Genomic DNA, 23824 nt, shown 5'->3' with positions numbered 1-23824 from the left:
GCTCGTCCTTGTCCTCTTCCTCGTCCTCCTCGTCCTCGTCCTCATCTTCCTACTCCTCGTCCTCGCCCTCCTCGTCCTCGTCCTCCTCGTCCTCTTCGTCCTCGTCGTCCTCGACCTCATCCTCCTCGTCCTCGTCCTCGTCGACCTCGACCTCGTCCTCCTCGTCCTCTTCCTCCTTGTCCTCATCCTTGTCCTCCTCATCCTCCTCGTCCTCGTCCTCCTCGTCCTCCTCGTACTCGTCCTCCTCCTCGTCCTCGTCCTCATCCTCCTTCTCCTCCTCGTCCTCGTCCTCCTCGTACTTCTCTTCCTCGTCCGCCTCCTCCTCCTCCTCCTCGTCCTCGACCTCATCCTCCTCATCCTCGTCCTCGACCTCGTCCTCCTCGTCCTTGTCCTCACCCTCCTCTTCCTCTGCCTCGTCCTCATCCTCGTCCTCCTCGTCCTCCTCCACCTCGTCCTCGTTGTCCTCGTCCTCCTCGTCCTCGACCTCATCCTCCTCATCCTCATCCTCGTCATCCTCGACCTCATCCTCCTCATACTCATCCTCCTCATCCTCGTCCTCCTCGTCCTTTTCGTCCTTGTCCTCCTCCTTCTCGTCCTCGACCTCGTCCTCCTCATCCTCGTCCTCCTCGTCCTAATCGTCCTTGACCTCATTCTCCTCATCCTCGTCCTGGTCATCCTCGACCTCGTCCTCCTCGTCCTCGTCCTCCTTGTCCTCGTCCTTGTCCTCCTCATCCTCCTCATCCTCGTCCTCCTCATCCTCGTCCTCCTTGTCCTCGTTCTTGTCCTCCTCATCCTCCTCGTCCTCGTCCTCCTCGTCCTCGTCCTCCTCATCCTCGTCCTCCTCATCATCGTCCTCCTCCTCCTCGTCCTACTCATACACGTCCTCCTCGTCCTCGTCCTCCTCTTCCTCGTCCTCGTCCTCCTCTTCCTACTCCTCGTCCTCGCCCACCTCGTCCTCGTCCTCCTCGTCCTCGTCGTCCTTGACCTCATCCTCCTCATCCTCGTCCTCGTCACCCTCGACCTCGTCCTCCTTGTCCTCGTCCTTGTCCTCCTCATCCTTCTAGTCCTCGTCCTCCTCGTCCTCGTCCTCCTCATCCTCGTCCTCCTCATCCTCGTCCTCCTCGTACTCGTCCACCTTGTCCTTGTCCTCCTCATCCTCGTCCTCCTCCTCGTCCACGTCCTCCTCCTCCTCCTCCTCCTCGTCCTCGTCCTCCTCATCCTCCTCCTCGTCCTTGTCCTCATCCTCGTCCTCCTCGTCCTTCTCATCCTCGTCCTCCTCCTCCTCGTCCTCCTCATCCTCGACCTTGTCCTCCTCTTCCTCCTCCTCGTCCTCGTCCTCCTCGTCCTCATCGTCCTTGACCTCAAACTCCTCATCCTCCTCCTCATCCTCCTCCTCCTCCGCATCCTTCTCATCCTCGTCCTCCTCCTCCTCCTCCGCCTCGTCTTCGACCTCGTCATCCTCGTCCTCCTCCTCATCCTCGTCCTCATCCTCCTCTTCCTCCTCGTCCTCGCCATCCTCGTCCTCCTCGTCCTCCTCCACCTCGTCCTCATTGTCCTCGTCCTCCTCGTCCTCGACCTCATCCTCCTCGTCCTCTTCCTCGTCATCCTCGTCCTCCTCGTACTTCTCTTCCTCGTCCGCCTCCTCCTCCTGCTCCTCGTCCTCGACCTCATCCTCCTCGTCCTCGTCCTCGACCTCGTCCTCCTCGTCCTTGTCCTCACCCTCCTCTTCCTCTGCCTCGTCCTCATCCTCGTCCTCCTCGTCCTCCTCCACCTCGTCCTCGTTGTCCTCATCCTCCTCGTCCTTGACCTCATCCTCCTCATCCTCGTCATCCTCGACCTCATCCTCCTCATACTCGTCCTCCTCATCCTCGTCCTCATCCTCGTCCTCCTCGTCCTTCTCGTCCTCGTCCTCCTCCTTCTCGTCCTCGACCTCGTCCTCCTCATCCTCGTCCTCCTCGTCCTAATCGTCCTTGACCTCATTCTCCTCATCCTTGTCCTGGTCATCCTCGACCTCGTCCTCCTCGTCCTCGTCCTCCTTGTCCTCGTCCTTGTCCTCCTCATCCTCCTCGTCCTCGTCCTCCTCATCCTCGTCCTCCTTGTCCTCGTTCTTGTCCTCCTCATCCTCCTCGTCCTCGTCCTCCTCGCCCTCGTCCTCCTCATCCTCGTCCTCCTCATCATCGTCCTCCTCCTCCTCGTCCTACTCATACTCGTCCTCCTCGTCCTCGTCCTCCTCTTCCTCGTCCTCGTCCTCCTCTTCCTACTCTTCGTCCTCGCCCGCCTCGTCCTCGTCCTCCTCGTCCTCGTCGTCCTTGACCTCATCCTCCTCGTCCTCGTCCTCGTCACCCTCGACCTCGTCCTCCTCGTCCTCGTCCTCCTTGTCCTCGTCCTTGTCCTCCTCATCCTTCTAGTCGTCGTCCTCCTCGTCCTCGTCCTCCTCATCCTCGTCCTCCTCGTACTCGTCCTCCTTCTCCTTGTCCTCCTCATCCTCGTCCTCCTCCTCGTCCACGTCCTCCTCCTCCTCCTCCTCCTCGTCCTCGTCCTCCTCATCCTCATCCTCCTCCTCGTCCTTGTCCTCATCCTCGTCCTCCTCGTCCTTCTCGTCCTCGTCCTCCTCCTCCTCGTCCTCCTCATCCTCGACCTTGTCCTCCTCTTCCTCCTCCTCGTCCTCGTCCTCCTCGTCCTCATCGTCCTTGACCTCAAACTCCTCATCCTCCTCCTCATCCTCCTCCTCATCCTCCTCCTCCTCCGCATCCTTCTCATCCTCGTCCTCCTCCTCCTCCTCCGCCTTGTCTTCGACCTCGTCATCCTTGTCCTCCTCCTCATCCTCGTCCTCATCCTCCTCTTCCTCCTCGTCCTCGCCATCCTCGTCCTCCTCGTCCTCCTCCACCTCGTCCTCATTGTCCTCGTCCTCCTCGTCCTCGACCTCATCCTCCTCGTCCTCTTCCTCGTCATCCTCGACCTCATCCTCCTCGTCCTCGTCCTCGTCCTCCTCGTACTCGTCCTCCTCGTACTCGTCCTCCTCATCCTCATCCTCCTCGTCCTCCTCGTCCTCGTCCTCCTCATCCTTCTCGTCCTCGTCCTCCTCCTCCTCGTCCTCCTCGTCCTCGCCATCCTCGTCCTCATCGTCCTCCTCCACCTCGTCCTCGTTATCCTCGTCCTCCTCATCCTCCTCGTCCTCAACCTCATCCTCCTCGTCCTCTTCCTCGTCATCCTCGACCTCATCCTCCTCATCCTCATCTTCCTCGTCCTCCTCGTCCTCCTCGTACTTGTCCTCCTCCTCGTCCTCATCCTCCTTCTCCTCCTCGTCCTCGTCCTCCTCTTCCTTCTCTTCCTCGTCCGCCTCCTCCTCCTCCTCCTCGTCCTCCTCGTCCTCGTCCTCGTCCTCCTCGTCCTCGTCCTCCTCGTCCTCACCCTCCTCTTCCTCCGCCTCGTCCTCATCCTCGCCCTCCTCGTCCTCCTCATCCTCCTCCACCTCGTCCTCGTTGTCCTCGTCCTCCTCGTCCTCGACCTCATCCTCCTCGTCCTCATCCACGTCATCCTCGACCTCATCCTCCTCGTACTCGTCCTCCTCATCCTCGTCCTCATCCTTGTCCTCCTCGTCCTCCTCGTCCTCGTCCTCGACCTCGTCCTCCGCGTCCTGCTCGTCCTCGTCCTCTTCCTCGTCCTCCTCGTCCTCCTCTTCCTACTCCTCGTCCTCGCCCTCCTCGTCCTCATCCTCCTCGTCGTCCTCGACCTCATCCTCCTCGTCCTCGTCCTCGTCATCCTCGACCTCGTCCTCCTCGTCCTCGTCCTCCTTGTCCTCGTCCTTGTCCTCCTCATCCTCCTCGTCCTCCTCGTCCTCGTCCTCCTCGTCCTCGTCCTCCTCGTACTCGTCCTCCTCCTCGTCCTCGTCCTCACCCTCCTTCTCCTCCTCGTCCTCGTCCGCCTCATCCTTCTCTTCCTCGTCCTCCTCCTCCTCTTCCTCCTCGTCCTCGACCTCGTCCTCCTCGTTCTCGTCCTCGACCTCGTCCTCCTCGTCCTCATGCTCCTCGTCCTCACCCTCCTCTTCCTCCTCGTCATCCTCGCCCTCCTCGTCCTCCTCGTCCTCCTCCACCTCGTCCTCGTTGTCCTCCTCCTCCTCGTCCTCGACCTCATCCTCCTCGTCCTCATCCTCGTCATCCTCGACCTCATCCTCCTCGTACTCATCCTTCTCATCCTCGTCCTCCTCCTCGTCCTCATCCTCGTCCTCCTCGTCCTTCTTGTCCTCGTCCTCCTCATCCGCGACCTCATCCTCGTCCTCTTCCTCGTCCTCCTCATCCTCGTCCTCCTCTTCTTCCTCCTCGTCCTCCTCATCCTCGTCCTCCTCGTCCTTGACCTCATCCTCCTCATCCTCGTCATCCTCGACCTCGTCCTCCTCGTCCTCCTTGTGCTCGTCCTTGTCCTGATCATCCTACACGTCCTCGTCCTCCTCATCCTCGTCCTCCTTGTCCTCGTCCTCGTCCTCCTCATCCTCGTCCACCTCCTCCTCGTCCTCCTCCTCGTCCTCGTCCTACTCGTACTCGTCCTCCTCGTCCTCGTCCTCCTCATCATTGTCCTCCTCTTCCTCGTCCTCCTCGTCCTAGTCCTCCTCTTCCTACTCCTCGTCCTCGCCCTCCTCGTCCTCATCCTCCTCGTCCTCGTCGTCCTCGACCTCATCATCCTCGTCCTCATCCTCGTCATCCTCGACCTCGTCCTCCTCGTCCTCGTCCTCCTCGTCCTCGTCCTTGTCCTCCTCATCCTCCTCGTCCTCGCCCTCCTCATCCTCGTCCTCCTCGTCCTCGTCCTCCTCATACTCATCCTCCTTGTCCTTGTCCTCCTCATCCTCATCCTCCTCCTCGTCCTCGTCCTCATCCTCCTCCTCCTCGTCCTCGTCCTCCTCATCCTCGTCCTCCTCCTCGTCCTCGTCCTCATCCTCATCCTCCTGGTCCTTCTTGTCCTCGTCCTCCTCCTCCTCGTCCTCCTCTTCCTCGACCTCGTCCTCCTCTTCCTCGTCCTCCTCTTCCTCCTCCTCGTCCTCCTCGTCGTCCTTGACCTCATCCTCCTCATCCTCCTCCTCATCCTCCTCCTCCTCCGCATCCTTCTCGTCCTCGTCCTCCTCGTCGTCGTCCTCCTCGTCCTTCTCGTCCTCCTCCTCCTCCTCCTCGACCTCTTCCTCGTCCTCCTCGTCCTCGTCCTCCTCTTCCTACTCCTCGTCCTCACCCTCCTCATCCTCGTCCTCCTCGTCCTCGTCGTCCTCGACCTCCTCGTCCTCGTCCTCATCATCCTCGACCTCGTCCTCCTCGTCCTCGTCCTCCTTGTCCTCGTCCTTGTCCTCCTCATCCTCCTCGTCCTCCTCGTCCTCCTCGTACTCGTCCTCCTTGTCCTCGTCCTCCTCATCATCATCCTCGTCCTCATCCTCCTCCTCCTCCTCGTCCTCCTCGTCCTTCTCTTCCTCGTCCTCCTCCTCTTCCTCGACCTCGTCCTCCTCGTCCTTGTCCTCGACCTCGTCCTCCTTGTCCTCCTCCTCGTCCTCCTCGTCCTCATCCTCCTCTTCCTCCTACTCGTCCTCGCCATCCTCGTCCTCCTCGTCCTCCTCCACCTCGTCCTCATTGTCCTCGTCCTCCTCGTCTTCGACCTCATCCTCCTCGTCCTCTTCCTCGTCATCCTCGACCTCATCATCCTCATCCTCGTCCTCCTCGTCCTCCTCGTGCTCGTCCTCCTCGTCCTCGTCCTCCTCATCCTCGTCCTCCTCCTCGTCCTCGTCCTCATCCTCGTCCTCCTCATCCTTCTCGTCCTCGTCCTCCTGCTCCTCATCCTCCTCGTCCTCGACATCGTCCTCCTTGTCCTCATCCTCTTCCTCGTCCTCCTCATCCTCGTCCTCCTCTTCCTCCTCCTCATCCTCGTCCTCGTCCTCGTCCTCCTTGTCCTCGTCCTTGTCCTCCTCATCCTCCTCGTCCTCCTCGTCCTCGTCCTCGTCCTCCTCGTACTCGTCCTCCTCCTCGTCCTCGTCCTCACCCTCCTTCTCCTCCTCGTCCTCGTCCGCCTCATCCTTCTCTTCCTCGTCCTCCTCCTCCTCTTCCTCCTCGTCCTCGACCTCGTCCTCCTCGTTCTCGTCCTCGACCTCGTCCTCCTCGTCCTCATGCTCCTCGTCCTCACCCTCCTCTTCCTCCTCGTCATCCTCGCCCTCCTCGTCCTCCTCGTCCTCCTCCACCTCGTCCTCGTTGTCCTCCTCCTCCTCGTCCTCGACCTCATCCTCCTCATCCTCATCCTCGTCATCCTCGACCTCATCCTCCTCGTACTCATCCTTCTCATCCTCGTCCTCCTCCTCGTCCTCATCCTCGTCCTCCTCGTCCTTCTTGTCCTCGTCCTCCTCATCCGCGACCTCATCCTCGTCCTCTTCCTCGTCCTCCTCATCCTCGTCCTCCTCTTCTTCCTCCTCGTCCTCCTCATCCTCGTCCTCCTCGTCCTTGACCTCATCCTCCTCATCCTCGTCATCCTCGACCTCGTCCTCCTCGTCCTCCTTGTGCTCGTCCTTGTCCTGATCATCCTACACGTCCTCGTCCTCCTCATCCTCGTCCTCCTTGTCCTCGTCCTCGTCCTCCTCATCCTCGTCCACCTCCTCCTCGTCCTCCTCCTCGTCCTCGTCCTACTCGTACTCGTCCTCCTCGTCCTCGTCCTCCTCATCATTGTCCTCCTCTTCCTCGTCCTCCTCGTCCTAGTCCTCCTCTTCCTACTCCTCGTCCTCGCCCTCCTCGTCCTCATCCTCCTCGTCCTCGTCGTCCTCGACCTCATCATCCTCGTCCTCATCCTCGTCATCCTCGACCTCGTCCTCCTCGTCCTCGTCCTCCTCGTCCTCGTCCTTGTCCTCCTCATCCTCCTCGTCCTCGCCCTCCTCATCCTCGTCCTCCTCGTCCTCGTCCTCCTCATACTCATCCTCCTTGTCCTTGTCCTCCTCATCCTCATCCTCCTCCTCGTCCTCGTCCTCATCCTCCTCCTCCTCGTCCTCGTCCTCCTCATCCTCGTCCTCCTCCTCGTCCTCGTCCTCATCCTCATCCTCCTGGTCCTTCTTGTCCTCGTCCTCCTCCTCCTCGTCCTCCTCTTCCTCGACCTCGTCCTCCTCTTCCTCGTCCTCCTCTTCCTCCTCCTCGTCCTCCTCGTCGTCCTTGACCTCATCCTCCTCATCCTCCTCCTCATCCTCCTCCTCCTCCGCATCCTTCTCGTCCTCGTCCTCCTCGTCGTCGTCCTCCTCGTCCTTCTCGTCCTCCTCCTCCTCCTCCTCGACCTCTTCCTCGTCCTCCTCGTCCTCGTCCTCCTCTTCCTACTCCTCGTCCTCACCCTCCTCATCCTCGTCCTCCTCGTCCTCGTCGTCCTCGACCTCCTCGTCCTCGTCCTCATCATCCTCGACCTCGTCCTCCTCGTCCTCGTCCTCCTTGTCCTCGTCCTTGTCCTCCTCATCCTCCTCGTCCTCCTCGTCCTCCTCGTACTCGTCCTCCTTGTCCTCGTCCTCCTCATCATCATCCTCGTCCTCATCCTCCTCCTCCTCCTCGTCCTCCTCGTCCTTCTCTTCCTCGTCCTCCTCCTCTTCCTCGACCTCGTCCTCCTCGTCCTTGTCCTCGACCTCGTCCTCCTTGTCCTCCTCCTCGTCCTCCTCGTCCTCATCCTCCTCTTCCTCCTACTCGTCCTCGCCATCCTCGTCCTCCTCGTCCTCCTCCACCTCGTCCTCATTGTCCTCGTCCTCCTCGTCTTCGACCTCATCCTCCTCGTCCTCTTCCTCGTCATCCTCGACCTCATCATCCTCATCCTCGTCCTCCTCGTCCTCCTCGTGCTCGTCCTCCTCGTCCTCGTCCTCCTCATCCTCGTCCTCCTCCTCGTCCTCGTCCTCATCCTCGTCCTCCTCATCCTTCTCGTCCTCGTCCTCCTGCTCCTCGTCCTCCTCGTCCTCGACATCGTCCTCCTTGTCCTCATCCTCTTCCTCGTCCTCCTCATCCTCGTCCTCCTCTTCCTCCTCCTCATCCTCGTCCTCGTCCTCGTCCTCCTTGTCCTCGTCCTTGTCCTCCTCATCCTCCTCGTCCTCCTCGTCCTCGTCCTCCTCGTCCTCGTCCTCCTCGTACTCGTCCTCCTCCTCGTCCTCGTCCTCACCCTCCTTCTCCTCCTCGTCCTCGTCCGCCTCATCCTTCTCTTCCTCGTCCTCCTCCTCCTCTTCCTCCTCGTCCTCGACCTCGTCCTCCTCGTTCTCGTCCTCGACCTCGTCCTCCTCGTCCTCATGCTCCTCGTCCTCACCCTCCTCTTCCTCCTCGTCATCCTCGCCCTCCTCGTCCTCCTCGTCCTCCTCCACCTCGTCCTCGTTGTCCTCCTCCTCCTCGTCCTCGACCTCATCCTCCTCGTCCTCATCCTCGTCATCCTCGACCTCATCCTCCTCGTACTCATCCTTCTCATCCTCGTCCTCCTCCTCGTCCTCATCCTCGTCCTCCTCGTCCTTCTTGTCCTCGTCCTCCTCATCCGCGACCTCATCCTCGTCCTCTTCCTCGTCCTCCTCATCCTCGTCCTCCTCTTCTTCCTCCTCGTCCTCCTCATCCTCGTCCTCCTCGTCCTTGACCTCATCCTCCTCATCCTCGTCATCCTCGACCTCGTCCTCCTCGTCCTCCTTGTGCTCGTCCTTGTCCTGATCATCCTACACGTCCTCGTCCTCCTCATCCTCGTCCTCCTTGTCCTCGTCCTCGTCCTCCTCATCCTCGTCCACCTCCTCCTCGTCCTCCTCCTCGTCCTCGTCCTACTCGTACTCGTCCTCCTCGTCCTCGTCCTCATCATTGTCCTCCTCTTCCTCGTCCTCCTCGTCCTAGTCCTCCTCTTCCTACTCCTCGTCCTCGCCCTCCTCGTCCTCATCCTCCTCGTCCTCGTCGTCCTCGACCTCATCATCCTCGTCCTCATCCTCGTCATCCTCGACCTCGTCCTCCTCGTCCTCCTCGTCCTCGTCCTTGTCCTCCTCATCCTCCTCGTCCTCGCCCTCCTCATCCTCGTCCTCCTCGTCCTCGTCCTCCTCATACTCATCCTCCTTGTCCTTGTCCTCCTCATCCTCATCCTCCTCCTCGTCCTCGTCCTCATCCTCCTCCTCCTCGTCCTCGTCCTCCTCATCCTCGTCCTCCTCCTCGTCCTCGTCCTCATCCTCATCCTCCTGGTCCTTCTTGTCCTCGTCCTCCTCCTCCTCGTCCTCCTCTTCCTCGACCTCGTCCTCCTCTTCCTCGTCCTCCTCTTCCTCCTCCTCGTCCTCCTCGTCGTCCTTGACCTCATCCTCCTCATCCTCCTCCTCATCCTCCTCCTCCTCCGCATCCTTCTCGTCCTCGTCCTCCTCGTCGTCGTCCTCCTCGTCCTTCTCGTCCTCCTCCTCCTCCTCCTCGACCTCTTCCTCGTCCTCCTCATCCTCGTCCTCCTCTTCCTACTCCTCGTCCTCACCCTCCTCATCCTCGTCCTCCTCGTCCTCGTCGTCCTCGACCTCCTCGTCCTCGTCCTCATCATCCTCGACCTCGTCCTCCTCGTCCTCGTCCTCCTTGTCCTCGTCCTTGTCCTCCTCATCCTCCTCGTCCTCCTCGTCCTCCTCGTACTCGTCCTCCTTGCCCTCGTCCTCCTCATCATCATCCTCGTCCTCATCCTCCTCCTCCTCCTCGTCCTCCTCGTCCTTCTCTTCCTCGTCCTCCTCCTTTTCCTCGACCTCGTCCTCCTCGTCCTTGTCCTCGACCTCGTCCTCCTTGTCCTCCTCCTCGTCCTCCTCGTCCTCATCCTCCTCTTCCTCCTACTCGTCCTCGCCATCCTCGTCCTCCTCGTCCTCCTCCACCTCGTCCTCATTGTCCTCGTCCTCCTCGTCTTCGACCTCATCCTCCTCGTCCTCTTCCTCGTCATCCTCGACCTCATCATCCTCATCCTCGTCCTCCTCGTCCTCCTCGTGCTCGTCCTCCTCGTCCTCGTCCTCCTCATCCTCGTCCTCCTCCTCGTCCTCGTCCTCATCCTCGTCCTCCTCATCCTTCTCGTCCTCGTCCTCCTGCTCCTCGTCCTCCTCGTCCTCGACATCGTCCTCCTTGTCCTCATCCTCTTCCTCGTCCTCCTCATCCTCGTCCTCCTCTTCCTCCTCCTCATCCTCGTCCTCGTCCTCCTCATCCTCCTCGTCCTCGTCCTCCTCGTCCTCCTCATCCTCGTCCTCCTCATCCTCGTCCTCCTCCTCCTCGTCCTCCTCCTCGTCCTCGTCCTACTCATACTCGTCCTCCTCATCCTCCTCATCCTCGTCCTCCTCTTCCTCGTCCTCCTCGTCCTCCTCTTCCTACTCCTCATCCTTGCCCTCCTCGTCCTCGTCCTCGACCTCATCTTCCTCATCCTCCTCGTACTCCTCGTCCTCGTCCTCCTCGTACTCGTCCTCCTTGTCCTCATCCTCCTCGTCCTCCTCCTCGTCCTCATCCTCCTTCTCCTCCTCGTCCTCGTCCTCCTTGCCCTTCTCTTCCTCGTCCTCCTCCTCCTCCTCGTCCTCGACCTCGTCCTCCTCGTCCTCGTCCTCGACCTTGTCCTCCTCGTCCTCGTCCTCCTCGTCCTCATCCTCCTCTTCCTCCTCCTCGTCCTCGCCCTCCTCGTCCTCCTCCACCTCGTCCTCGTTGTCCTCGTCCTCCTTGTCCTCCTCGTCCTCGACCTCATCCACCTCGTCCTCATCCTCGTCATCCTCGACCTCATCCTCCTCGTCCTCATCCTCCTCATCCTTGTCCTCCTCATACTCTTCCTCCTCATCCTCGTCCTCCTCCTCGTCCTCATCCTCGTCCTCCTCGTCCTTCTCGTCCTCCTCCTTCTCGTCCTCCTCCTCCTCGACCTCATCCTCCTCGTCCTCATACTCTTCCTCATCCTCCTCATCCTCGTCCTCGTCTTCCTACTCCTCGTCCTCGTCCTCCTCATCCTCGTCCTCCTCGTCCTCGTCGTCCTTGACCTCATCCTCCTCATCCTCGTCCTCGTCATCCTCGACCTCGTCCTCCTCGTCCTCGTCCTCCTTGTCCTCATCCTTGTCCTCCTCATCCTCCTCGTCCTCGTCCTCATCATCCTCGTCCTCCTCATCCTCGTCCTTGTCCTCCTCATCCTCCTCGTCCTCGTCCTCCTCGTCTTCGTCCTCCTCATCCTCGTCCTCCTCATCCTCGTCCTCCTCCTCCTCGTCCTCCTCCTCGTCCTCGTCCTACTCGTACTCGTCCTCCTCGTCCTCGTCCTCCTCATCCTCGTCCTCCTCTTCCTCGTCCTCCTCGTCCTCCTCTTCCTACTCCTCGTCCTTGCCCTCCTCGTCCTCGTCCTCCTCGTCCTCGTCGTCCTCGACCTCATCCTCCTCGTCCTCGTCATCCTCGACCTCGTCCTCGTCCTCCTTGTCCTCGTCCTTGTCCTCCTCATCCTCCTCGTCCTCGTACTCCTCATCCTCGTCCTCCTCGTACTCGTCCTCCTTGTCCTTGTCCTCCTCATCCTCGTCCTCCTCCTCGTCCTCGTCCTCATCCTCCTCCTCCTCCTCGTCCTCCTCATCCTCGTCCTCCTCCTCGTCCTCTTCCTCATCCTCATCCTCCTCGTCCTTCTCGTCCTCCTCGTCCTCGACCTCGTCCTACTCGTCCTCGACCTCGTCCTCCTCATCCTCTTCCTCGTCCTCCTCATCCTCGTCCTCCTCTTCCTCCTCCTCGTCCTCGTCCTCCTCGTCCTTCTCTTCCTCGTCCTCCTCCTCCTCTTCCTCCTCATCCTCGACCTCGTCCTCCTCGTCCTCGTCCTTGACCTCGTCCTCCTCGTCCTCATGCTCCTCGTCCTCACCCTCCTCTTCCTCCTCCTCGTCCTCGCCCTCCTCGTCCTCCTCGTCCTCCTCCACCTCGTCCTCGTTGTCCTCCTCCTCCTCGTCCTCGACCTCATCCTCCTCGCCCTCATCCTCGTCATCCTCGACCTCATCCTCCTCGTACTCATCCTCCTCATCCTCGTCCTCCTCCTCGTCCTCATCCTCGTCCTCCTCGTCCTTCTTATCCTCGTCCTCCTCATCCGCGACCTCATCCTCGTCCTCTTCCTCGTCCTCCTCATCCTTGTCCTCCTCTTCTTCCTCCTCGTCCTCCTCATCCTCGTCCTCCTCGTCCTCGTCGTCCTTGACCTCATCCTCCTCATCCTCGTCATCCTCGACCTCTTCCTCCTCGTCCTCCTTGTGCTCGTCCTTGTCCTCATCATCCTACTCGTCCTCGTCCTCCTCATCCTCGTCCTCCTTGTCCTCATCCTCGTCCTCCTCATCCTCGTCCACCTCCTCCTCGTCCTCCTCGTCCTCGTCCTCCTCATCCTTGTCCTCCTATTCCTCGTCCTCCTCGTCCTAGTCCTCCTCTTCCTACTCCTCATCCTCGCCCTCCTCGTCCTCATCCTCCTCGTCCTCCACCTCATCATCCTCGTCCTCTTCCTCGTCATCCTCGACCTCGTCCTCCTCGTCCTCGTCCTCGTCCTTGTCCTCCTCATCCTCCTCGTCCTCGCCCTCCTCGTCCTCGTCCTCCTCGTCCTCGTCCTCCTCATACTCATCCTCCTTGTCCTTGTCCTCCTCATCCTCATCCTCCTCCTCGTCCTCGTCCTCATCCTCCTCCTCCTCGTCCTCGTCCTCCTCATCCTCGTCCTCCTCCTCGTCCTCGTCCTCATCCTCATCCTTCTGGTCCTTCTCGTCCTCGTCCTCCTCCTCCTCGTCCTCCTCTTCCTCGACATCGTCCTCCTCGTCCTCGTCCTCCTCTTCCTCCTCCTCATCCTCCTCGTCCTCGTCGTCCTTGACCTCATCCTCCTCATCCTCCTCCTCATCCTCCTCCTCATCCTCCTCCTCCTCCGCATCCTTCTCATCCTCGTCCTCCTCGTCCTCGTCCTCTTCCTTGTCCTCATCCTCCTCCTCCTCCTCGTCCTCGTCCTCCTCGTCTTTCTCGTCCTCCTCGTCCTCCTCCTCGACCTCTTCCTCGTCCTCCTCGTCCTCGTCCTCCTCTTCCTACTCCTCGTCCTCGCCCTCCTCATCCTCGTCCTCCTCGTCCTCGTCGTCCTCGACCTCCTCGTCCTCGTCATCCTCGACCTCGTCCTCCTCGTCCTCGTCCTCCTTGTCCTCCTCATCCTCCTCGTCCTCGTCCTCCTCGTACTCGTCCTCCTTGTCCTCGTCCTCCTCATCCTCGTCCTCGTCCTCATCCTCCTCCTCCTCCTCGTCCTCCTCGTCCTTCTCTTCCTCATCCTCCTCCTCTTCCTCGTCCTCGGCCTCGTCCTCCTCGTCCTTGTCCTCGACCTCGTCCTCCTCGTCCTCCTCCTCGTCCTCCTCGTCCTCATCCTCCTCTTCCTCCTACTCGTCCTCGCCATCCTCGTCCTCCTCGTCCTCCTCCACCTCGTCCTCGTTGTCCTCATCCTCCTCGTCCTCGACCTCATCCTCCTCGTCCTCTTCCTCGTCATCCTCGACCTCATCCTCCTCATCCTCGTCCTCCTCGTCCTCGTGCTCGTCCTCCTCGTCCTCGTCCTCCTCGTCCTCGACCTCGTCCTCCTCATTCTCCTCGTCCTCTTCCTCGTCCTCCTCGTCCTCGTCCTCCTCTTCCTACTCCTCGTCCTCGCCCTCCTCGTCCTCGTCCTCGTCCTCATCATCCTCGAACTCGTCCTCGTCCTCCTTGTCCTCGTCCTTGTCCTCCTCATCCTCCTCGTCCTCCTCGTACTCGTCCTCCTCGTACTCATCCTCCTCATCCTCGTCCTCCTCCTCCTCGTCCTCCTCCTCATCCTCGTCCTCATCCTCCTCCTCCTCCTCGTCCTCCTTGTCCTCGTCCTCGTCCTCCTCATCCTCGTCCACCTCCTCCTCGTCCTCCTCCTCGTCCTCGTCCTACTCGTACTCGTCCTCCTCGTCCTCGTCCTCCTCATCCTTGTCCTCCTCTTCCTCGTCCTCCTCGTCCTAGTCCTCCTCTTCCTACTCCTCGTCCTCGCCCTCCTCGTCCTCATCCTCCTCGTCCTCGTCGTCCTCGACCTCATCATCCTCGTCCTCATCCTCGTCATCCTCGACCTCGTCCTCCTCGTCCTCGTCCTCCTCGTCCTCGTCCTTGTCCTCCTCATCCTCCTCGTCCTCGCCCTCCTCATCCTCGTCCTCCTCGTCCTCATCCTCCTCATACTCATCCTCCTTGTCCTTGTCCTCCTCATCCTCATCCTCCTCCTCGTCCTCGTCCTCATCCTCCTCCTCCTCGTCCTCGTCCTCCTCATCCTCGTCCTCCTCCTCGTCCTCGTCCTCATCCTCATCCTCCTGGTCCTTCTTGTCCTCGTCCTCCTCCTCCTCGTCCTCCTCTTCCTCGACCTCGTCCTCCTCTTCCTCGTCCTCGTCCTCCTCTTCCTCCTCCTCGTCCTCCTCGTCGTCCTTGACCTCATCCTCCTCATCCTCCTCCTCATCCTCCTCCTCCTCCGCATCCTTCTCGTCCTCGTCCTCCTCGTCGTCGTCCTCCTCGTCCTTCTCGTCCTCCTCCTCCTCCTCCTTGACCTCTTCCTCGTCCTCCTCGTCCTCGTCCTCCTCTTCCTACTCCTCGTCCTCACCCTCCTCATCCTCGTCCTCCTCGTCCTCGTCGTCCTCGACCTCCTCGTCCTCGTCCTCATCATCCTCGACCTCGTCCTCCTCGTCCTCGTCCTCCTTGTCCTCGTCCTTGTCCTCCTCATCCTCCTCGTCCTCCTCGTCCTCCTCGTACTCGTCCTCCTTGTCCTCGTCCTCCTCATCATCATCCTCGTCCTCATCCTCCTCCTCCTCCTCGTCCTCCTCGTCCTTCTCTTCCTCGTCCTCCTCCTCTTCCTCGACCTCGTCCTCCTCGTCCTTGTCCTCGACCTCGTCCTCCTTGTCCTCCTCCTCGTCCTCCTCGTCCTCATCCTCCTCTTCCTCCTACTCGTCCTCGCCATCCTCGTCCTCCTCGTCCTCCTCCACCTCGTCCTCGTTGTCCTCGTCCTCCTCGTCCTCGACCTCATCATCCTCATCCTCGTCCTCCTCGTCCTCCTTGTGCTCGTCCTCCTCGTCCTCGTCCTCCTCATCCTCGTCCTCCTCCTCGTCCTCGTCCTCATCCTCGTCCTCCTCATCCTTCTCGTCCTCGTCCTCCTGCTCCTCGTCCTCCTCGTCCTCGACATCGTCCTCCTTGTCCTCATCCTCTTCCTCGTCCTCCTCATCCTCGTCCTCCTCTTCCTCCTCCTCATCCTCGTCCTCGTCCTCCTCATCCTCCTCGTCCTCATCCTCCTCGTCCTCCTCATCCTCGTCCTCCTCATCCTCGTCCTCCTCCTCCTCGTCCTCCTCCTCGTCCTCGTCCTACTCATACTCGTCCTCCTCATCCTCCTCATCCTCGTCCTCCTCTTCCTCGTCCTCCTTGTCCTCCTCTTCCTACTCCTCATCCTTGCCCTCCTCGTCCTCGTCCTCGACCTCATCTTCCTCATCCTCCTCGTACTCCTCGTCCTCGTCCTCCTCGTACTCGTCCTCCTTGTCCTCATCCTCCTCATCCTCGTCCTCCTCCTCGTCCTCATCCTCCTTCTCCTCCTCGTCCTCGTCCTCCTTGCCCTTCTCTTCCTCGTCCTCCTCCTCCTCCTCGTCCTCGACCTCGTCCTCCTCGTCCTCGTCCTCGACCTTGTCCTCCTCGTCCTCGTCCTCCTCGTCCTCATCCTCCTCTTCCTCCTCCTCGTCCTCACCCTCCTCGTCCTCCTCCACCTCGTCCTCGTTGTCCTCGTCCTCCTTGTCCTCCTCGTCCTCGACCTCATCCACCTCGTCCTCATCCTCGTCATCCTCGACCTCATCCTCCTCGTCCTCATCCTCCTCATCCTTGTCCTCCTCGTACTCTTCCTCCTCATCCTCGTCCTCCTCCTCGTCCTCATCCTCGTCCTCCTCGTCCTTCTCGTCCTCCTCCTTCTCGTCCTCCTCCTCCTCGACCTCATCCTCCTCGTCCTCGTACTCTTCCTCATCCTCCTCATCCTCGTCCTCGTCTTCCTACTCCTCGTCCTCGTCCTCCTCATCCTCGTCCTCCTCGTCCTCGTCGTCCTTGACCTCATCCTCCTCATCCTCGTCCTCGTCATCCTCGACCTCGTCCTCCTCGTTCTCGTCCTCCTTGTCCTCATCCTTGTCCTCCTCATCCTCCTCGTCCTCGTCCTCATCATCCTCGTCCTCCTCATCCTCGTCCTTGTCCTCCTCATCCTCCTCGTCCTCGTCCTCCTCGTCTTTGTCCTCCTCATCCTCGTCCTCCTCATCCTCATCCTCCTCCTCCTCGTCCTCGTCCTACTCGTACTCGTCCTCCTCGTCCTCGTCCTCCTCATCCTCGTCCTCCTCTTCCTCGTCCTCCTCGTCCTCCTCTTCCTACTCCTCGTCCTTGCCCTCCTCGTCCTCGTCCTCCTCGTCCTCGTCGTCCTCGACCTCATCCTCCTCGTCCTCGTCATCCTCGACCTCGTCCTCATCCTCCTTGTCCTCGTCCTTGTCCTCCTCATCCTCCTCGTCCTCGTACTCCTCATCCTCGTCCTCCTCGTACTCGTCCTCCTTGTCCTTGTCCTCCTCATCCTCGTCCTCCTCCTCGTCCTCGTCCTCATCCTCCTCCTCCTCCTCGTCCTCCTCATCCTCGTCCTCGTCCTCATCCTCATCCTCCTCGTCCTTCTCGTCCTCCTCGTCCTCGACCTCGTCCTACTCGTCCTCGACCTCGTCCTCCTCATCCTCTTCCTCGTCCTCCTCATCCTCGTCCTCCTCTTCCTCCTCCTCGTCCTCGTCCTCCTCGTCCTTCTCTTCCTCGTCCTCCTCCTCCTCTTCCTCGTCCTCCTCGTCCTCGTCCTTGACCTCGTCCTCCTCGTCCTCATGCTCCTCGTCCTCACCCTCCTCTTCCTCCTCCTCGTCCTCGCCCTCCTCGTCCTCCTCGTCCTCCTCCACCTCGTCCTCGTTGTCCTCCTCCTCCTCGTCCTCGACCTCATCCTCCTCGCCCTCATCCTCGTCATCCTCGACCTCATCCTCCTCGTACTCATCCTCCTCATCCTCGTCCTCCTCCTCGTCCTCATCCTCGTCCTCCTCATCCGCGACCTCATCCTCGTCCTCTTCCTCGTCCTCCTCATCCTTGTCCTCCTCTTCTTCCTCCTCGTCCTCCTCATCCTCGTCCTCCTCGTCCTCGTCGTCCTTGACCTCATCCTCCTCATCCTCGTCATCCTCGACCTCGTCCTCCTCGTCCTCCTTGTGCTCGTCCTTGTCCTCATCATCCTACTCGTCCTCGTCCTCCTCATCCTCGTCCTCCTTGTCCTCATCCTCGTCCTCCTCATCCTCGTCCACCTCCTCCTCGTCCTCGTCCTCCTCGTCCTCGTCCTCCTCATCCTTGTCCTCCTATTCCTCGTCCTCCTCGTCCTAGTCCTCCTCTTCCTACTCCTCATCCTCGCCCTCCTCGTCCTCATCCTCCTCGTCCTCCACCTCATCATCCTCGTCCTCTTCCTCGTCATCCTCGACCTCGTCCTCCTCGTCCTCGTCCTCGTCCTTGTCCTCCTCATCCTCCTCGTCCTCGCCCTCCTCGTCCTCGTCCTCCTCGTCCTCGTCCTCCTCATACTCATCCTCCTTGTCCTTGTCCTCCTCATCCTCATCCTCCTCCTCGTCCTCGTCCTCATCCTCCTCCTCCTCGTCCTCCTCATCCTCGTCCTCCTCCTCGTCCTCGTCCTCATCCTCATCCTTCTGGTCCTTCTCGTCCTCGTCCTCCTCCTCCTCGTCCTCCTCTTCCTCGACATCGTCCTCCTCGTCCTCGTCCTCCTCTTCCTCCTCCTCATCCTCCTCGTCCTCGTCGTCCTTGACCTCATCCTCCTCATCCTCCTCCTCATCCTCCTCCTCATCCTCCTCCTCCTCCGCATCCTTCTCATCCTCGTCCTCCTCGTCCTCGTCCTCTTCCTTGTCCTCATCCTCCTCCTCCTCCTCGTCCTCGTCCTCCTCGTCCTTCTCGTCCTCCTCGTCCTCCTCCTCGACCTCTTCCTCGTCCTCCTCGTCCTCGTCCTCCTCTTCCTACTCCTCGTCCTCGCCCTCCTCATCCTCGTCCTCCTCGTCCTCGTCGTCCTCGACCTCCTCGTCCTCGTCATCCTCGACCTCGTCCTCCTCGTCCTCGTCCTCCTTGTCCTCCTCATCCTCCTCGTCCTCGTCCTCCTCGTCCTCCTCGTACTCGTCCTCCTTGTCCTCGTCCTCCTCATCCTCGTCCTCGCCCTCATCCTCCTCCTCCTCCTCGTCCTCCTCGTCCTTCTCTTCCTCGTCCTCCTCCTCTTCCTCGTCCTCGGCCTCGTCCTCCTCGTCCTTGTCCTCGACCTCGTCCTCCTCGTCCTCCTCCTCGTCCTCCTCGTCCTCATCCTCCTCTTCCTCCTACTCGTCCTCGCCATCCTCGTCCTCCTCGTCCTCCTCCACCTCGTCCTCGTTGTCCTCGTCCTCCTCGTCCTGGACCTCATCCTCCTCGTCCTCTTCCTCGTCATCCTCGACCTCATCCTCCTCATCCTCGTCCTCCTCGTCCTCGTGCTCGTCCTCCTCGTCCTCGTCCTCCTCGTCCTCGACCTCGTCCTCCTCATTCTCCTCGTCCTCTTCCTCGTCCTCCTCGTCCTCGTCCTCCTCTTCCTACTCCTCGTCCTCGCCCTCCTCGTCCTCGTCCTCGTCCTCATCATCCTCGAACTCGTCCTCGTCCTCCTTGTCCTCGTCCTTGTCCTCCTCATCCTCCTCGTCCTCCTCGTACTCGTCCTCCTCGTACTCATCCTCCTCATCCTCGTCCTCCTCCTCCTCGTCCTCCTCCTCATCCTCGTCCTCATCCTCCTCCTCCTCCTCGTCCTCGTCCTCCTCGTCCTTCTCGTCCTCGTCCTCCTCCTCCTCCACCACGTCGTCCTCCTCCTCCTCCTCGACCTCGTCCTCCTCGTCCTCTTCTTCCTCTTCCTACTCCTCGTCCTCGCCCTCCTCGTCCTCGTCCTCCTCGTCCTCGTCATCCTCGACCTCATCCTCCTCGTCCTCATCATCCTCGACCTCGTCCTCCTCGTCCTCGTCCTCCTTGTCCTCGTCCTTGTCCTCCTCATCCTCCTCGTCCTCGTCCTCCTCGTCCTCCTCGTACTCGTCCTCCTTGTCCTCGTCCTCCTCATCGTCATCCTCCTCCTCGTCATCGTCGTCCTTCTCTTCCTCATCCTCCTCCTCCTCCTCCTCGTCCTCGACCTCGTCCTACTCGTCCTTGTCCTCGACCTCGTCCTCCTCGTCCTCCTCCTCGTCCTCTTCGTCCTCATCCTCCTCTTCCTCCTACTCGTCCTCGCCATCCTCGTCCTCCTCGTACTCCTCCACCTCGTCCTCATTGTCCTCGTCCTCCTCGTCCTCGACCTCATCCTCCTCGTCCTCTTCCTCGTCATCCTCGACCTCATCCTCCTCGTCCTCGTCCTCCTCGTCCTCGTCCTCCTCGTCCTCGTCCTCCTCGTGCTCGTCCCCCTCGTCCTCGTCCTCCTCATCCTCGTCCTCTTCCTCGTCCTCGCCCTCATCCTCGTCCTCCTCATTTTTCTCGTCCTCGTCCTCCTGCTCCTCGTCCTCCTCGTCCTCGACATCATCCTCCTCGTCCTCATCCTCTTCCTCGTCTTCCTCATCCTCGTCCTCCTCTTCCTCCTCCTCGTCCTCGTCCTCCTCGTCCTCGTCCTCCTTGTCCTCGTCCTTGTCCTCCTCATCCTCCTCGTCCTCGTCCTCCTCGTCCTCCTCATCCTCGTCCTCCTCATCCTCGTCCTCCTCCTCCTCGTCCTCCTCCTCGTCCTCGTCCTACTCGTACTCGTCCTCTTGGTCCTCGTCCTCCTCATCCTCGTTCTCCTCTTCCTCGTCCTCCTCGTCCTCCTCTTCCTACTCCTCATCCTTGCCCTCCTCGTCCTCGTCCTCGACCTCATCCTCCTCCTCCTCCTCGTACTCCTCGTCCTCGTCCTCCTCGTACTCGTCCTCCTCGTCCTCATCCTCCTTCTCCTCCTCGTCCTCGTCCTCCTCGTCCTTCTCTTCCTCGTCCTCCTCCTCCTCCTCGTCCTCGTCCTCCTCGTCCTTCTCTTCCTCGTCCTCCTCCTCCTCCTCGTCCTCGACCTCGTCCTCCTCGTCCTCGTCCTCGACCTCGTCCTCCTCGTCCTCATCCTCCTCCTCGTCCTCTTCGTCCTCATCCTCCTCCTCCTTGTCCTCATCCTCCTCGTCCTCCTCCCCGTCCTCGCCCTCCTCGTCCTCCTCCACCTCGTTCTCGTTGTCCTCGTCCTCCTCGTCCTCCTCGTCCTCGACCTCATCCTCCTCGTCCTCATCCTCGTCATCCTCGACCTCATCCTCCTCGTCCTCGTCCTCCTCGTCCTTGTCCTCCTGGTACTCTTCCTCCTCATCCTCGTCCTCCTCCTCGTCCTCATCCTCGTCCTCCTCGTCCTGCTCATCCTCGTCCTCCTCCTTCTCGTCCTCCTCCTCCTCGACCTCATCCTCCTCGTCCTCGTACTCTTCCTCATCTCCTCATCCTCGTCCTCATCTTCCTACTCCTCGTCCTCGTCCTCCTCATCCTCGTCCTCGTCGTCCTTGACCTCATCCTCCTCATCATCGTCCTCGTCATCCGCGACCTCGTCCTCCTCGTCCTCGTCCTTCTTGTCCTCATCCTTGTCCTCATCCTCCTCGTCCTCCTCATCCTCGTCCTCCTTGTCCTCGTCCTTGTCCTCCTCATCCTCCTCGTCCTCGTCCCCCTCGTCCTCGTCCTCCTCATCCTCGTCCTCCTCATCCTCGTCCTCCTCCTCCTCGTCCTCCTCCTCGTCCTCGTCCTACTCGTACTCGTCCTCCTCGTCCTTGTCCTCCTCATCCTCGTCCTCCTCTTCCTCGTCCTCCTCGTCCTCCTCTTCCTACTCCTCGTCCTTGCCCTCCTTGTCCTCGACCTCGTCCTCCTCGTCCTCCTCCTCGTCCTCCTCGTCCTCATCCTCCTCTTCCTCCTACTCGTCCTCGACCTCATCCTCCTCGTCCTCATCCTCGTCATCCTCGACCTCATCCTCCTCATCCTCGTCCTCCTCGTCCTTGTCCTCCTCGTACTCTTCCTCCTCATCCTCGTCCTCCTCCTCGTCCTCATCCTCGTCCTCCTCATCCTGCTCATCCTCGTCCTCCTCCTTCTCGTCCTCCTCCTCCTCGACCTCATCCTCCTCGTCCTCGTACTCTTCCTCATCTCCTCATCCTCGTCCTCATCTTCCTACTCCTCGTCCTCGTCCTCCTCATCCTCGTCCTCGTCGTCCTTGACCTCATCCTCCTCATCATCGTCCTCGTCATCCGCGACCTCGTCCTCCTCGTCCTCGTCCTTCTTGTCCTCATCCTTGTCCTCCTCATCCTCCTCGTCCTCCTCATCCTCGTCCTCCTTGTCCTCGTCCTTGTCCTCCTCATCCTCCTCGTCCTCGTCCCCCTCGTCCTCGTCCTCCTCATCCTCGTCCTCCTCATCCTCGTCCTCCTCCTCCTCGTCCTCCTCCTCGTCCTCATCCTACTCGTACTCGTCCTCCTCGTCCTCGTCCTCCTCATCCTCGTCCTCCTCTTCCTCGTCCTCCTCGTCCTCCTCTTCCTACTCCTCGTCCTTGCCCTCCTCATCCTCGTCCTCGTCGTCCTCGACCTCATCCTCCTCGTCCTCGTCCTCGTCATCCTCGACCTCGTCCTCGTCCTCCTTGTCCTCGTCCTTGTCCTCCTCATCCTCCTCGTCCTCGTCCTCCTCGTACTCCTCGTCCTCCTCGTACTCGTCCTCCTTGGCCTTGTCCTCCTCATCCTCGTCCTCCTCCTCGTCCTCTTCCTCATCCTCCTCCTCCTCCTCGTCCTCCTCATCCTCGTCCTCCTCCTCGTCCTCGTCCTCATCCTCATCCTCCTCGTCCTTCTCGTCCTCCTCGTCCTCGACCTCGTCCTACTCGTCCTCGACCTCGTCCTCCTCATCCTCTTCCTCGTCCTCCTCATCCTCGTCCTCCTCTTCCTCCTCCTCGTCCTCCTCGTCCTTCTCTTCCTCGTCCTCCTCCTCCTCTTCCTCCTCGTCCTCGACCTCGTCCTCCTCGTCCTCGTCCTTGACCTCGTCCTCCTCATCCTCATGCTCCTCGTCCTCACCCTCCTCTTCCTCCTCCTCGTCCTCGCCCTCCTCGTCCTCCTCCACCTCGTCCTCGTTGTCCTCCTCCTCCTCGTCCTCGACCTCATCCTCCTCGCCTTCATCCTCATCATCCTCGACCTCATCCTCCTCGTACTCATCCTCCTCATTCTCGTCCTCCTCCTCGTCCTCATCCTCGTCCTCCTCGTCCTTCTTATCCTCGTCCTCCTCATCCGCGACCTCATCCTCGTCCTCTTCCTCGTCCTCCTCATCCTTGTCCTCCTCTTCTTCCTCCTCGTCCTCCTCATCCTCGTCCTCCTCGTCCTCGTCGTCCTTGACCTCATCCTCCTCATCCTCGTCATCCTCGACCTCGTCCTCCTCGTCCTCCTTGTGCTCGTCCTTCTCCTTATCATCCTACTCGTCCTCGTCCTCCTCATCCTCGTCCTCCTTGTCCTCATCCTCGTCCTCCTCATCCTCGTCCACCTCCTCCTCGTCCTCGTCCTCCTCGTCCTCGTCCTCCTCATCCTTGTCCTCCTATTCCTCGTCCTCCTCGTCCTAGTCCTCCTCTTCCTACTCCTCATCCTCGCCCTCCTCGTCCTCATCCTCCTCGTCCTCCACCTCATCATCCTCGTCCTCGTCCTCGTCATCCTCGACCTCGTCCTCGTCCTCGTCCTTGTCCTCCTCATCCTCCTCGTCCTCGCCCTCCTCGTCCTCCTCGTCCTCGTCCTCCTCATACTCATCCTCCTTGTCCTTGTCCTCCTCATCCTCATCCTCCTCCTCGTCCTCGTCCTCATCCTCCTCCTCCTCGTCCTCGTCCTCCTCATCCTCGTCCTCCTCCTCGTCCTCGTCCTCATCCTCATCCTCCTGGTCCTTCTCGTCCTCGTCCTCCTCCTCCTCGTCCTCCTCTTCCTCGACATCGTCCTCCTCGTCCTCGTCCTCCTCTTCCTCCTCCTCATCCTCCTTGTCCTCGTCGTCCTTGACCTCATCCTCCTCATCCTCCTCCTCATCCTCCTCCTCATCCTCCTCCTCCTCCGCATCCTTCTCATCCTCGTCCTCCTCGTCCTCGTCCTCTTCCTTGTCCTCATCCTCCTCCTCCTCCTCGTCCTCGTCCTCCTCGTCCTTCTCGTCCTCCTCGTCCTCCTCCTCGACCTCTTCCTCGTCCTCCTCGTCCTCGTCCTCCTCTTCCTACTCCTCGTCCTCGCCCTCCTCATCCTCGTCCTCCTCGTCCTCGTCGTCCTCGACCTCCTCGTCCTCGTCCTCGTCATCCTCGACCTCGTCCTCGTCCTCCTTGTCCTCCTCATCCTCCTCGTCCTCGTCCTCCTCGTCCTCCTCGTACTCGTCCTCCTTGTCCTCGTCCTCCTCATCCTCGTCCTCGTCCTCATCCTCCTCCTCCTCCTCGTCCTCCTCGTCCTTCTCTTCCTCGTCCTCCTCCTCTTCCTCGTCCTCGGCCTCGTCCTCCTCGTCCTTGTCCTCGACCTCGTCCTCCTCGTCCTCCTCCTCGTCCTCATCCTCCTCTTCCTCCTACTCGTCCTCGCCATCCTCGTCCTCCTCGTCCTCCTCCACCTTGTCCTCGTTGTCCTCGTCCTCCTCGTCCTCGACCTCATCCTCCTCGTCCTCTTCCTCGTCATCCTCGACCTCATCCTCCTCATCCTCGTCATCCTCGTCCTCGTCCTCCTCGTGCTCGTCCTCCTCGTCCTCGTCCTCCTCGTCCTCGACCTCGTCCTCCTCATTCTCCTCGTCCTCTTCCTCGTCCTCCTCGTCCTCGTCCTCCTCTTCCTACTCCTCGTCCTCGCCCTCCTCGTCCT

This window comes from Somniosus microcephalus, chromosome 1 (assembly GCF_052327205.1).
Source record: "Somniosus microcephalus isolate GS21.2 chromosome 1, FLI_Smic_1.0, whole genome shotgun sequence".
In the NCBI taxonomy this organism is placed as follows: domain Eukaryota; kingdom Metazoa; phylum Chordata; class Chondrichthyes; order Squaliformes; family Somniosidae; genus Somniosus; species Somniosus microcephalus.
The sequence above is the reverse complement of the archived record's forward strand: the minus strand, read 5'-3'. Positions refer to the sequence as shown.